The sequence below is a fragment of the Phyllobates terribilis genome, unplaced genomic scaffold (genome assembly GCF_046119375.1).
Source record: "Phyllobates terribilis strain yellow unplaced genomic scaffold, ASM4611937v1 Scaffold_4__5_contigs__length_816908805, whole genome shotgun sequence".
Taxonomy (NCBI): Eukaryota; Metazoa; Chordata; class Amphibia; order Anura; family Dendrobatidae; genus Phyllobates; species Phyllobates terribilis.
The window spans coordinates 426,775,764-426,791,106 of record NW_027362764.1 but is presented as its reverse complement, the minus strand read 5'-3'; positions in this window follow the sequence as shown (position 1 = coordinate 426,791,106).

The following is a 15,343-nucleotide window of genomic DNA, read 5'->3' as shown; positions in this document are numbered from 1 at the left end:
CCGCATTCAATACATTCTAGTGGTCAAATTTATGTTGCGGACACTAGTGACTCCAAAAGAGAAATTGACATGCTGCGGTCCTGAAAGATGCCCTGCATGTCAGTGTCCACGGGTTATCTGCGGCCTCTGATGCACGCATAGTGGACGTGAGATTTCTAGACATCCCATTCACTATAACGTAATATCTGGATGCTGCGGGTTTGGCGCTGTATATACATACAGCGTCAAATCTCCAGCGGCTCCTGATCGTGACCACGTACCCAAACTCATCCGCAGCGTATCAATTTCTGTAGTGGACCCGCTAGTCTCCACTGCAGATTTTGACCGATTGAACTGTCATTATACGTGGTGGATTCACATGTACTGACAACAAAAGTGCGGTGTTAAAACACCTCGTTTTGGATGCAACATAAATACGTTGTTTCCAAAGCGCTGCTGAGTGCTGATCTGGGAAGGGGGGCATACTGGCTAATGAACCAGCTGTGAGATGTTAATTATGGTCAGAGAAATGTTTGCCTAGAGGGACATTCCCTGGCTAAAAAAATATCTTCCAGCAGTAGTATAAATTACATGAAAAGAAATGCTAATGAAGACTGGGTGAATGGGACTGGCTGACACTCAGCTCTTTTGTTTCGTGATGTCAAGATGTCAATCAGACCTTTTCATGACCAAACAAAGTAAAGAAACCACATAGAAAGTGTAAACAAATCATTTGAAATACAATAGACACATTCCTTATTCATTTAAATGAACCAATATACTCACCTCAGCTCTTAAGTAATCCAAGGGCTTAAGCAAAGTCCCACCAACTTTATTTAGCTCCAAAAATCACTCATTGGATGCTCAAAAACGCTTCAAAGAATGCATGTAAAAACGCGTCAAAAATGCGTAAAAAAGCATGTGAATCTGCATGTGATTTTCTGCCAGGGAGAGGAAAAAATGCTCAGGAAATTTCTGCTTCAAATATGCATCGTGGGCACATACCCTTAGTGTATCCGTCACGTGCTTCATGCAGTCCATCCTACTGCATGTGTTCTAAAATCTCAGACGGGCTACACAATGATATAAGGCAGTTGTCATCTTTGAAATCCTGACAGAATGCTCTGAACAGTGTTTAATATTTAATTGTGTATAATTTATTTTATTTACTTATTTTATAACATGCCCTTCAGCTACTGTGCCAATGCGCTGTGACCCCATTTACTATGCCTCATTTTTTGGGAGGGTAGTAGCAATTACAATTTATGGCTACCCCTGACTTATATGTACATATATGGATGAACCACGTTAATCATGTCTCTCGTCTTATGGTTTTGATTAAAACTAAATAAACTTCACATAATGTTATATATAGTTGGTACAAGAAAGTGCGTGAATAAGTAACTAAATAAATAAAATCACACCTTTAATTTGATTTTCTGTATGAATTTTGACCAAACTTTTTATTCATAACACCATTGGGTGTTTATCAATATCAAAAACAATTTCAATTCTGATATTTATGATTCTTCATCAGCAGCTGTGGCTGATTATTGCTGGTCACAGGCATCAGCTGATGAAAGTGCTACTCTCAACAGCATATGCCTGCTCTTGCTGATAGCAGCGAGAGCAGGCAAGACTGATGAGAGCATTCATCAGCCAGGGCCTGTGTAATAAATAAATAATGACCGGCGGTAACCTTTTCACCGCTGGTCACAGCTGCTCGCTCACAGCTCTCTGACCAGCAGTAATGATCTTACCGCTGATCAGAGCCCTTGTTTGCAGCGCTGTCATGCATATGACAGTGTGGGAATCAACATATGTTCGGGTCCTGCATTTATCTGAATGGGGTCCAAGTTTGGGTTCGAGTTCGAGTACCGTCCTGGTAGCCGAACCAAACCTTTTTAAATGTTCGTCCCAACCCACCAGACCCAAACATTCATATGTTCGCCCATCACTAACCACAACTCACCTATAAAAGAAACCTATAGAGAGAGGAATTTGACCTCACTTTCTCCAGGCAGTGCAGCACTCTACATGCCTGTTGCTGGGGTCCTGATGACAATGGTTCCCCTGATCTATTCTAGGCCCCCCTCCAGTGCATTCCCTGCTCAATCCTCAAAATAGAGAAAGAAACAAGTCAGTGAGCTATTTGGGCTACTGTATGACATTATTGGCAGTCCTACACTTGTGTATTGCCCTTGTAAGGGCAGGAGCAAACACATTGGGCATGACAGGGAACTGTAGGCAATCTATAAACCGACATTAAAGGGGTTGTCCACTACTAGGGTAACCCCTTCTCATTCCTCATGTTTGGCACTGATAAAATAAAAACACTTATACTCACCTCCTGCGCTGATGCTGTTCCAGCGATGTCAGTACTCGTGTTCCCGGCGCTCACATGCAGTTGTTATGTCAATGTCGTCAGCACTATCTCCTGGCCTCCAGACAAATTGAACATCAAGAGGAAGTGAGAGCTGTGGCTGGCTGCTCAGTTCCTCTTGATTACTAATACACTTGATGCTATACATCACAGATCTGTTCCTAAAAATTAGGTGAGAGCAAACCATTTATTATCATTCATTGTTTTTCATGTGTACATTTTTGCACATTATTAGGCTAATTTGCGGCAATTAACTGCCACAGTTTGTTACTTTGTGAATCAGCCCCCTTTGGTAAAACTGGTTTAATTACTTCTATCCATTTCTGTATCTCCTTATAGGCCTTTGGGTTTTACTTGTTAATCCTAATATACAGTGCCTACAAGTAGTATTCAACCCCCTGCAGATTTAGCTGGTTGACACATGCGGAATTAACTTGGCATTGTGACATTTGTACTGTAGATCAGCCTGGAAGTGGGAAATGCACTGCAGCAACTTTTGTTTTTCTTTTTCTTTTTTTTTTTGTTTTTTTAAAACGTTAAAAGTTAATTCAGAGTGTCATTTATTATTCAACCCCTCAAACCACAAGAATTCTGTTTGGTCCCCCTAAAGTATTAAGAAGTAGTTCAGGCACCAAGAATAATGAGCTTCACATGTGTGGATTAAAGATCTCTTTTGCCAGCCTTTTCTGACTATTTAAGACCCTCCCCAAACTTGTGAACAGCACTCAGACATGGTCAACATGGGAAAGACAAAAGAGCATTCCAAGGCCATCAGAGACAAGATCGTGGAGGGTCACAAGGCTGGCAAGGGGTACAAAACCCTTTCCAAGGAGTTGGGCCTACCTGTCTCCACTGTTGGGAGCATCATCCGTAAGTGGAAGGCTTATGGAACTACTGTTAGCCTGCCACGGCCTGGACAGCCTTTGAAAGTGTCCTCCCGTGCCGAGGCCAGGCTTGTCCGAAGAGTCAAGGCTAACCCAAGGACAAGAAGGAAGGAGCTCCGGGAAGATCTAATGGCAGTGGGGACATTGGTTTCAGTCAATACCATAAGTAATGTACTCCACCGCAATGGTCTCAGTTCCAGACGAGCCCGTAAAGTACCTTTACTTTCAAAGCGTCATGTCAAGGCTTGTCTACAGTTTGCTCATGATCACTTGGAGGACTCTGAGACAGACTGGTTCAAGGTTCTATGGTCTGATGAGACCAAGATCGAGATCTTTGGTGCCAACAACACGTGACGTTTGGAGACTGGATGGCACTGCATACGACCCCAAGAATACCATCCCTACAGTCAAGCATGGTGGTGGCAGCATCATGCTGTGGGGCTGTTTCTCTGCCAAGGGGCCTGGCCATCTGGTCCGCATCCATGGGAAGATGGATAGCACGGCCTACCTGAAGATTTTGGCCAAGAACCTCCGCTCCTCCATCAAGGATCTTAAGATGGGTCGTAATTTCATCTTCCAACAAGACAACGACCCAAAGCACACAGCCAAGAAAACCAAGGCCTGGTTCAAGAGGGAAAAAGTCAAGGTGTTGGAGTGGCCTAGTCAGTCTCCTGACCTTAACCCAATTGAAAACTTGTGGAAGGAGCTCAAGAATAAAGTCCACATGAGACACCCAAAGAACCTAGATGACTTGGAGAAGATCTGCATGGAGGAGTGGGCCAAGATAACTCCACAGACCTGTGCCGGCCTGATCAGGTCTTATAAAAGACGATTATTAGCTGTAATTGCAAACAAGGGTTATTCCACAAAATATTAAACATAGGGGTTGAATAATAATTGACCCACACTTTTATGTTTAAAATTTAATAAAATTCAACTGAGCAACATAACTTTTTGGTTTGTAAGATTTATGCTTCTGTTCATAAATCCTACTCTCGTTTGCAGTTTGAAGGCTCTAACTTATTTACATCTTATCAAACCAGCTAAATCTGCAGGGGGTTGAATACTACTTGTAGGCACTGTACATTTAAAAATATATCACAATGCTTCTCCCCTTGTTATAAACAGAATATATTCTCTGATAGTATACACTCCCCATTAACTTTAGGATGCTGGTAAATTTCTTGGCTGTTTTTCTTGGCTGTTTCTTTGCGTGAATTTCTGCACATGGTGCTCATGCTCTGTATTGAATAAATCATTTGCATATCTTACCTATTGATTCTGCAATTTCTATAAATCCACATCTTTTCCTTCTTGGAGCTGCAGTGTCAATATTGAGGAGTGTAGGTAGGAAACTAATCTAAAGAGAGGTACTCAATGTATAGAAGAATTGGGCTATTCATAAAGAATCCTAAATCATGTTTAAGTTGATAATTAGTTTTCTAAACTCTTGTACAAAGACCAGGGCACATGACGAGCACAGAGACAAAGTTTTGCAGATGGATTTACTATATAAGGATGCTTTTCGGCCATTTACAGGAAAATTCCTTAAGAGACAAGAAAGAATAATGGATTTTTAAACCTATAACAATAGCTTCATACCATAATCTAACACCAAAAAAGGATAGAGAGGAGTGTAACCAAGAGCCACTAAGATATATCTGGAGGGCACCACTCTCAAACAAATACAGCCAGAGATATAACTATTAATGAGAAGAATAAATACATTTTATTATGCATAAGTTATTTTATATAATGAACAACAAGTAAAAACGTATTGTTAGCGACTGAGGTGAGGGGCCAAGCTAGGGATGAGATGGAATAACCCAAAGGAAAAATACACCATTTCACCAACTGCAGAGTGATCCACACTAGATATGCCCGGATATATATTCGGACATGCAGAACATAGCCTGTGTCCTGCTTATAAGAGAGACACCAGAGCTATATACATAAAGCTCAAAAGTCGCAAGTGCATTCAGAAACAATCTTTCAGAGTATGTACAAGATACTTTAACATAGTTCAATGTGTACAGATCTGATATTGAAAGACATTACCTTGGGACATATTAGTCAGAAGTGTGGAGGAGCTGCTGTGAATGAAAGGATAGCGCGCCTCTTGAACTTGTTGTTCATTATATAAAATAACTTATGCATAATAAAACGTATTTATTCTTCTCATTAATAGCTATATCTCTGGCTGTTTTTGTTTGAGAGTGGTGTCCTCAAGATATATCTTAGTGGATCTTGGTTACACTCCTCTCTATCCTTTTTTTGGTGTTAGAAGAAAGAATAATGGAATTAGTCATAACTTAAGTAACCCCAGCATATTGAAATCTGTGACCATGAGACGTGTTAGATCCAACGTCATCATGTAGTCCCAGTCTTATAAAGAAAAGGACCATATAAATATAGATAGGTAGATATTTTTTTTGCTCAAATAGAATGTGCTAGTATTATGTAAATTATAGGAAATAACATAATCATTTAAGCTGTGGCAACAAAATATTTACTCCAATATTGGAGAAAAATGGGCTAAATAGTAATCTAACATTCAGCAATAGAACATGTGATAGGTAAACAGGAATCTGTACTAGTACTGACAAAGAATATTGAAATTTATAATTTGGTCATTATTTTTGTCAGATTGTGAAAAGTAAAAGTTAGTGAAGAATATTTGCAACTAAATTCACATTAAAATCCTCTCATGGGGAAATATATTTATGAGTGGATTACTGGCAGTTTAAAAGTCATATGGATGGTTCAAACTATAAATAAAATATAATCACATTTATTCAGCAGGAATTTGTTTTAAATCATCAGTTATTTAAGAGAGTCTGCACTCGTCAGGCAAACATATTTTATTATATAACTAATCAAGTGTAATTACAAACGCTGTTGCTGAAAATAACATGGATACAAAATCAAATGCAAAATGCAAATTATTGCTGAACTTTATATTTCTGCCTCATACACAAATAACAGTGTATAAAAATGAAATGCATTAGTTTCTTGTTTTGGTGCTGTTTGTGTGTCCGCATCTAGAATGGTATTTCTAGAATAAAAGAAAGTTGTGTCCAGATGTTGTTTCTAGAAAAAAAGAAAACCCTCAAAGCACAATAGGAACTTATCCATGTAATTTAGTGAGGAAAGAAAGGGGTTTAAGCTCACCTGGAAAGGTTGTGTAAGACACAACCACTGATGAGATGAAAATGTCAGCTGCTGCAATATCCATGAGTGTTTTCAGAGAGATACCAGGGTAGGGTGGAGTTTTGATATGTGTTGCTGATTTAAATATGATCCAAGAGATCTCAGGAAAAAACAGTTTAACGTCAACGCGTTTCAGAGTCCATCTGACTCCTTCCTCCGGGCAACCACAAATGACTCATTTGTGTCATTGAGTCATGAGTCATTTCAATACCCCTCAATGTATTCAAAATGGCTTTCAGGTAGTTTATTAACCCTACAGGTGCTTTTCAGGAATTAATGCAAAGTGACATGACAGGAATGAAAAAATGTATTTTTACCACCTAAATGCTTTTAACTTCTGAACAGGCCTCTATAGCTGGAAGACTCTAAGCTTAGTCGTTATTTGGCTATGAATTTCCTTGGCAAACATCAGGACCCCACGATCAAGATCTCAAGGTGGCAATGAGGTTAAATAGGGAGTTCCTACACTCTACACTCTATTAACCATCTAGATGGTGTAGTCACTATTGCCAGCAGCATTTAAGGGATTAAATGGCCATGGTCGGTGCAGCAATAGTGTACAGCTGACAGCTGCTGGATTGTCACCCGTCAGAGGATGCTAGTCTCTTTTATCTCAGGTCAGTTTTAAGTCGTATTGGCGGTAATTAAGGGGTTAAAATGTGATAGAAATACATATCCAATTCATGCAACTTCCAGGACTTAAAAGATCTGCTGCTAATGTTTTGGCTCTAGTTACTACAAGATACCTTCAGAAGTCTTCATGCTGGTCATTGGGTGGTACTAGGGGCACTAATACAATATTAGACAAGTGGTTTTGATATTATTACAGATCAGTATAAAGCAGATATTGACAAAACGTAAAATGTAAGATCTTGACCATAGCAACTATTCTCATTTCTGCTATTATTTTTCCAATGGGTCTTAAGAAAATAAAATTAAATATTTACTGGTACTGTTAATGAATGATAAATACTCTCTTTAATATATAAAAATATGAATGTCATAATGTGTTAAAACAGTAATATTTAATTAATTATATCAATACAAATATATAAAAAATTCATTATGTTCCCATTAAAAAGACACAACAAATGAATACAGCTCAGATCGTGCAGCTAAATATCAGCAAAAAATGCATTTATATAACATAAGGAGCACTTAGCTACTAAAATGACCTCTAAGAAATGTCATTTTCTAATGGAATATGTTTTGTCATATGTGCAAGGAAAATAATTCTCCGACAGAATGTCTGACTTGCATACTTGATGTCAATCTTTAATTTGTAGGATAGGCAGTTATTATTATCTACACAAAAAGGCTTATTTATGTAAGGGGTATGGTAGAAATTGTCACATTGTGATGATTAAGGTGACCCTTTACTAGAATGTGCTATGCAATAATTTCTACCATTTACTTACGAGTTACAGAACATATTGACAGATATTCACTTCATTATCAATTGGGTAATATTTGCTTTACACCCAACACTCAGCCTAAAAATAATAACATTTCTGCCTTTAAAGAGAACCTGTCAGCAGCAGGTCTCTGCCCCTCCACCAACCTCCTCTGTTTCTTGTGCAGTTCACTGATTGTTCAGAGACCTTCTTCCTTTTTAAAATTCGGTGCACCGCCATCACTGTGTGGGCAGCGCGTGTACAGTGGGAGCCGGTGTCCCGTGTGCAGGACTTCAATAAAATGTCCCCGGAAGTGGAGCATGCACAGATCGTGATTTCGGCTCTGAACTAGGCTAAGGGATCACGTGTCATAACAACTGCATGTGAGCCCCAGGAAGGAGAGTGCTGACACCTCTGGAAAGTCGGTGGCACAGGAGATGAGTATAGGTGTTTTTTATTTTCATAGGCACAAACATTCAGATTGAGAATGGTTTGTACTAGTGGTGGATAACCCCTTTAATTTATGTCTGCCTTTTCCTTGGGACTCAACTTCCCTCTTCCCAACTATGAAAATCATTGAAAACATGGAGTAGCACAGTCCCAAATTAAGCACATATATCAAAATTTATTAAGAATAAATAAGGAATACATATCAGTACAATCAATGTAGACAAAGTCACTAGTAGGACACAGATGTTAAAAACACACTTCAACAACCAAATTTTATGGGTGGGAATAAAATAGAGATTCAAAATATATATATGCAAAGTGCCAGTGCTCCTATCCTCAATAGTATCAATGCAACCTATAATGGGGCCAGCAGACCCAAGATGTCAGTCTCTATTTAAACCACAGTACATAGATAGTAAATATATAACACAAACACTAGGGCCAACGATATCTAGGAGTATACAATGTATAATGTACCCGAGTGTGGTGTATCACTTTAAGGAAGCAGAGACTCACATACAGTGAACCCCATTTTAAATCTTACCAATTGTTCCCAATGTGGATCAGTGTAACGCCAGCCCCAACGTGAGTATAATTTGGGCTTCCTCAGGGGCCTTTGAATAACTGTGCGTTGGGGTCACATTTTAAATCACTCACCACAGGTGTGCCATATCGCAACTCCATTAGCGGTGCATGCATGGTAACACACGCCACGGTACTAGAATCACTTCCAGTCCCATCCATGACACGGCTGGTCAGAAGAAATCTCTGATGATGTAAGTTCCCCTGCTCACATCAGGGAAAGAGTGACCTTCAGCAATACTCCGCATCTCATGAGGTTACAGGCATGCGCAATGACAGGAAACCATTTTAAATGAGGGCAAAAGTGACCAGAGATGACACCGTATGTATGGGAAAAAAACACTCACCAGGTTATGGATGTGGAATGATCACCATAACATCAGAATAACAATAGCATCAATGGGTACGTACATAATACAGTCATATGAAAAAGTTTGGGCACCCCTATTAATCTTAAGCTTAATGTTCTATAAAAATTGGTGTTTTTGCAACAGCTATTTCAGTTTGATATATGTAATAACTGTTGGATACAGTAATGTTTCTGCCTTGAAATGAGGTTCATTGTACTAACAGAAAATGTGCAATCTGCATTCAAACAAAATTTGACAGGTGCATAAGTATGGGCACCTCACCAGAAAAGTGACATTAATAGTTAGTAGATCCTCCTTTTGCAAAAATAACAGCCTCTAGTCGCTTCCTGTAGCTTTTTATGAGTTCCTGGATCCTGGATGAAGGTATTTTTGACCATTCCTCTTTACAAAACAATTCCAGTTCAGTTAAGTTTGATGGTCGCCGAGCATGGACAGCCCTCTTCAAATGATCCCACAGATGTTCAATGATATTCAGGTCTGGGGACTGGGATGGCCATTCCAGAACATTGTAGTTGTTCCTCTGCATGAATGCCTGAGTAGATTTGGAGCGGTGTTTTGGATCATTGTCTTGCTGAAAGATCCATCCACTTTGTAACTTCATATTTATCACTGATTCTTGAACACTATTGTCAAGAATCTGCTGATACTGAGTGGAATCCATGCGTCCCTCAACTTTAACAAGATTCCCAGTGCCAGCATTGACCACACAGCCCCAAAGCATGATGGAATCTCCACCAAATTTTACTGTGGGTAGCAAGTGTTTTTCTTGGAATGCTGTGTTTTTTTGCCACCATGCATAACGCCTTTTTGTATGACCAAATAACTCAATCTTGATTTCATCAGTCCACAGGACCTTCTTCCAAAAAGAAATTGGCTTCTCCAAATGTGCTTTTGCATACCTCAGCCAACTCTGTTTGTGACGTGCTTGCAGAAACGGCTTCTTTCGCATCACTCTCCCATACAGCTTCTCCTTGTGCAAAGTGCCTTGTATAGTTGACCGATGCACAGTGACACCATCTGCAGCAAGTTGATGCTGCAGCTCTCTGGAGGTGGTCTGAGGATTGTCCTTGACTGATCTCACCATTCTTCTTCTCTGCCTTTCTGATGTTTTTCTTGGCCTGCCACTTCTGGCCTTAACAAGAACTGTCCCTGTGTTCTTCCATTTCCTTACTATGTTCCTCACAGTGGAAACTGACAGGTTAAATCTCTGAGACAGCTTTTTGTATGCTTCCCCTGAACAACTATGTTGAATAATCTTTGTTTTCAGATCATTTGACAGTTGTTTTGAGGAGCACATGATGCCACTCTTCAGAGGAGATTCAAACAGGAGAACAACTTGCAAGTGGCCACTTTAAGTAGCTTTTCTCATGATTGCATACACCTGGCTATAAAGTTCAAAGCTCCATGAGGTTACAAAACCAAAAAAAGTGCTTTAGTAAGTCAGTAAAAAGTAGGTAGGAGTATTTAAAACAAGAAAATGATAAGGGTGCCCATACTTATGCACCTTTCAAATTTTGTTTGAATGCAGATTGCACATTTTCTGTTAGTTCAATAAACCTCATTTCAAGGCAGAAACATTACTGTGTCCAACAGTTATTACATATATCAAACTGAAATAGCTGTTGCAAAAACACCAATTTTTATAAAACATTAAGCTTAAGATTAATAGGGGTGCCCAAACTTTTTCATATGACTGTATTTGTTAAAGTGACATTTCAAAACCAAAAAAAGGAAAAAATATATATTAACAAAATTAAATAAAGTGAAAGTGCAAAAGGACAATAAACCAGCCATATACAGTACAGACCAAAAGTTTGGACACACCTTCTCATTTAAAGATTTTTTTTTATTTTCATGACTATGAAGATTGTACATTCACACTGAAGGCATCAAAACTATGAATTAACACATGTGGAATTAAATACTATACAAAAAAGTGTGAAACAATTGAAAATATGTCTTATATTCCAGGTTCTTCAAAGTACCCACCTTTTACTTTGATGACTGCTTTGCACACTCTTGGCATTCTCTTGATGAGCTTCAAGGGGTAGTCACCGGAAATGCTTTTCACTTCACAGGTGTGCCCTGTCAGGTTTAATAAGTGGGATTTCTTGCCTTATAAATAGGGTTGGGACCATCAGTTGTGTTGTGCAGAAGTCTGGTGGAAACACAGCTGATAGTCCTACTGAATAGACTGTTAGAATTTGTATTATGGCAAGAAAAAAGCAGCTAAGTAAAGAAAAGCGAGTGGCCATCATTACTTTAAGAAATGACGGTCAGTCAGTCCGAAAAATTGGGAAAACTTTGAAAGTGTCCCCAAGTGCAGTTGCAAACACCATCAAGCGCTACAGAGTCACCTCTGCTTCTGAGGATAAGTTTATCCGAGTCACCAGCCTCAGAAATCGCAGGTTAACAGCAGCTCAGATTAGAGACCAGGTCAATGCCACACAGAGTTATAGCAGCAGACACATCTCTACAACAACTGTTAAGAGAAGACTTTGTGCAGCAGGCCTTCATGGTAAAATAGCTGCTAGGAAACCACCGCTAAGGACAGACAACAAGCAGAAGAGATTTGTTTGGGCTAAAGAACACAAGTAATGGATATTAGACCAGTGGAAATCTGTGCTTTGGTGTGATGAGTCCAAATTTGAGATCTTTAGTTCCAACCACCGTGTCTTTGTGGAACGCAGAAAAGGTGAACAAATGTACTCTACATGCCTGGTTCCCACCGTGAAGCATGGAGGAGGAGGTGTGATTGTGTGGGGGTGCTTTTCTGGTGACACTATTGGGGATTTATTCAAAATTGAAGGCATACTGAACCAGCATGGCTACCACAGCAATTTACAGGGGCATGCTATTGCATCTGGTTTGCATTTAGTTGGATCATCATTTATTTTTCAACAGGACAATGACCCCAAACACACCTCCAGGCTGTGTAAGGGCTATTTGACCAAGAAGGAGAGTGATGGACTGCTACGCCAGATGACCTGGCCTCCACAGTCACCAGACCTGAACCCAATCGAGATGCTTTGGGGTGAGCTGGACCGCAGAGTGAAGGCAAAAGGGCCAACAAGTGCTAAGTATCTCTGGGAACTCCTTCAAGATTGTTGGAAGACCATTCCCGGTGACTATCTCTTTTCTTTTCTTTTCAAAATTCTTTTTATTATTATTATCAAAGAGTAAATTTCACATACAGGTTACAAGATTTACTTGTGGAACAAGATTAAGTAATGTGTAATGAGCAATTGTTAAGCAATATGAAAACAAACTAGAAGAGAAATGGGGTCCGCACTATGATAGTGTTCCAGTCCTCGGAGAACCGGACGGACCAGTTGTAGTGCGGAATGTAAGTCTGTTGCAAGAGTAAAGTAATACATATTTGAGCCCGCTCATGTGTTCTAAGCTTGCCTGAAAATCAAGGTGCTTAGAATCAACGATATGCATAAATTTAATTAAAGATTAATAGAGAGTAAGATCAAAGAGAGAGGAAAGAAGAAGAATAGATACAGTAAGAGGGGGGGTAGATGGAAGAGAAGGATAAGGGGAGGGGGAGGGGGGAGGTAGGCACGATATGTCACGGAATGAGACAAGGTAAGATTTAATTTATTTATTAAGGGATAAGGATCTATAGGTAATCCCTGGGTGCCAAGTGTCTAGGAAGGAGGCTTGAGCGTGGTTCACCAATGACATCATTTCAGCCACGTGGTAAAGCATATGAACCTTATCCTGGAGGTGCAGTAAGGTGGGAAGGTTAGTGGTTTTCCAGTGGATCGGTATTAACAGTTTGGCTGCAGCAATAATATGCTGGGCCAAGATCGATGTCTTTCTATGTTCAGGCCAGATCAAAAAGTTCAATAAAACTGTCTCTGGTTTCAGAAGCAATTTTTTCTTTACCACAGTGTGAATAAGGCTCTCTACTTGTTGCCAGAATTTAAGGATGATGGGGCATTGCCACCAAATATGAAAGTACCTACCAGGACCCGTTCCGCATCTCCAGCACGAAGTTGATGCATCTGCACTCCAGCCTGAACTCCGGAGAGGTGTATGAAACCATCTCATGACTATTTTGAATGAGTTCTCTTGAGCTCGGACACACTGGATCGGGCCATGGGAGTGCTTAAATATAGAGAGAGTCTGGACCTGCATGAAATGATAACCTAAGTAATGTTCCCAATGGGAAATATATGCTCTTTTTGGGCAGGTATCAGAGGTCAGTAGGGTCTGGTAGATAGTAGAGAATATTTTCTTGGGTCTAGTGATCCTGGTGCAAAGCATTTCATAATCAGTTAGAGCTCTGGATAGATTGGAATGCTTAATATGTCGTTTTATAAATTCTTTGATGGAACCGTATTGGACAAAGTTTAGAGATGAAAAGCCCGGGTGATGCTACAATTCCGGTAGTGGGGCGAGCGATACTTCCCGTAGTAAATGATCGATAGAGATGTTAGAGTACTTTAGTTGGTCTCTAGTTTGCCCTGAGTGTGGCATTGAATGGGCTAGAATGTCCGAGAGCCTAAGTATGGGGGAGAGAGACGGGGCTAAGATGTCACTGGAGTCTTGCCATATTTTGAGTGTGGCTTTAGTAAGTGAGTTTGGTATAGAGGTGTTAGGTCGGTTGTGAGACTGTGTTAGGAAAAGGGATCTGAGAGGGAGAGGAGCAAGTGCCTCCTCCACCTTGATCCACTGCTTATCTTCGGAGCCTCGTATGATGTCCACCGTCCTAGACAAAATTGCGGCTCTATAGTAGCGCCTGATGTCTGGTGCGCCCATCCCCCACACGTCCTTGGTAGTGTCAGCAAGGGGTAAGATATGCGAGGCTTTTTGTAACGGGGCCGGGTGGTGGAACCTCTGTGCCTAGGAACAAGGAGGGATCCCGAGGGGCAGGTGTTAGTCTGGGGACGACCTTGTAATTGAGCAGGTGGCTCCCACGGATCAGATAGCGGGGACTGACCGGTGTAGCGGGTGGACACAACAGGAGGGTAGCAGTCTCTGGGTGAGCAGGCGGGTGGTCACATCAAGTGACGGCAGAACGGGTAAGAGTCTCTTGGCAGGCAGGCAGGTGGACACGGCAAGTGATGGCAGAACAGGTAAGAATCTCTTGGCTGGCAGGCAGGTGGTCACGGGAAGTGACGGCAGAACGGGTAAGAGTCTCTTGTAAGGCAGGCAGGTGGTCACGGAAAGTGATGGCAGAGCAGGTAAGAGACTCTTGGCTGGCAGGCAGGTGGTCACGGCAAGTGACAGCAGAGCCTCCAGGTAGGCTAGCAGGCAGGTAGCAGGTGAGTGCTCCCAAGTGAGCGGGCTAGCAAGTACGGCAGGTAGCAGGCAGGTAACTGGCAGGTGCTTCCTGGTCCATAGGTGAACTTGCCCATAGACAGACAGGTGGATGCTTGAGACCGACTGTCGGGCTGAAGAGCAGACAAGCAGGCAGACTGGACAGGTAGTCAGGCTGGCAACGGGACCTGAGGGCTGAAGCAGAGGTGAGTATGCTTTGCAACAACTTTGCTCGGGCACCTCCATTTTGGAGGAGGTGCCTTATATATGGGAGGTCCTCCGGCTATTGGCCGGGGACTCCTTAGAATGGCGCGCGCGGTCCCTTTAAGAGAGGGGGAGCGGGCGCCCTAAGCACAGTGCCCGGAAGGAGCGCGCACCGGCAGCAGCGAGGGAAAGAGCGCTGGAGGATGCCGTGCCTGGAACAGGAAGGTGAGAGGGACGGCATCTCTGCCTAGCAGGGGGCAGAGACGCCGATGCTACAGTACCCCCCACTTTAGGAGAAGCGGGGCGTTGATGTTCTCCCTGGGTTCCCAAGTTCTTTCCTCAGGACCAAACCCCTTCCAATCCACCAGAAAAAAAGGTTCTCCCCCTTACCCTCTTGGTGGCCAGGATACTCTCCACCACAAAGACGTCCTCAGCAGAAACCGGAGCAGGAGGAGTACCTGGATTATCGGAAAAAGTGTTAAGGACAACGGGTTTGAGGAGGGATATGTGGAAGGAGTTGAGAATGCGTACTGTGGCCGGGAATTTTAATTTGTAGGCCACTGGGTTAATTTGCCTGAGAACTTCGAATGGTCCGATGAATCGAGGGCCCAACTT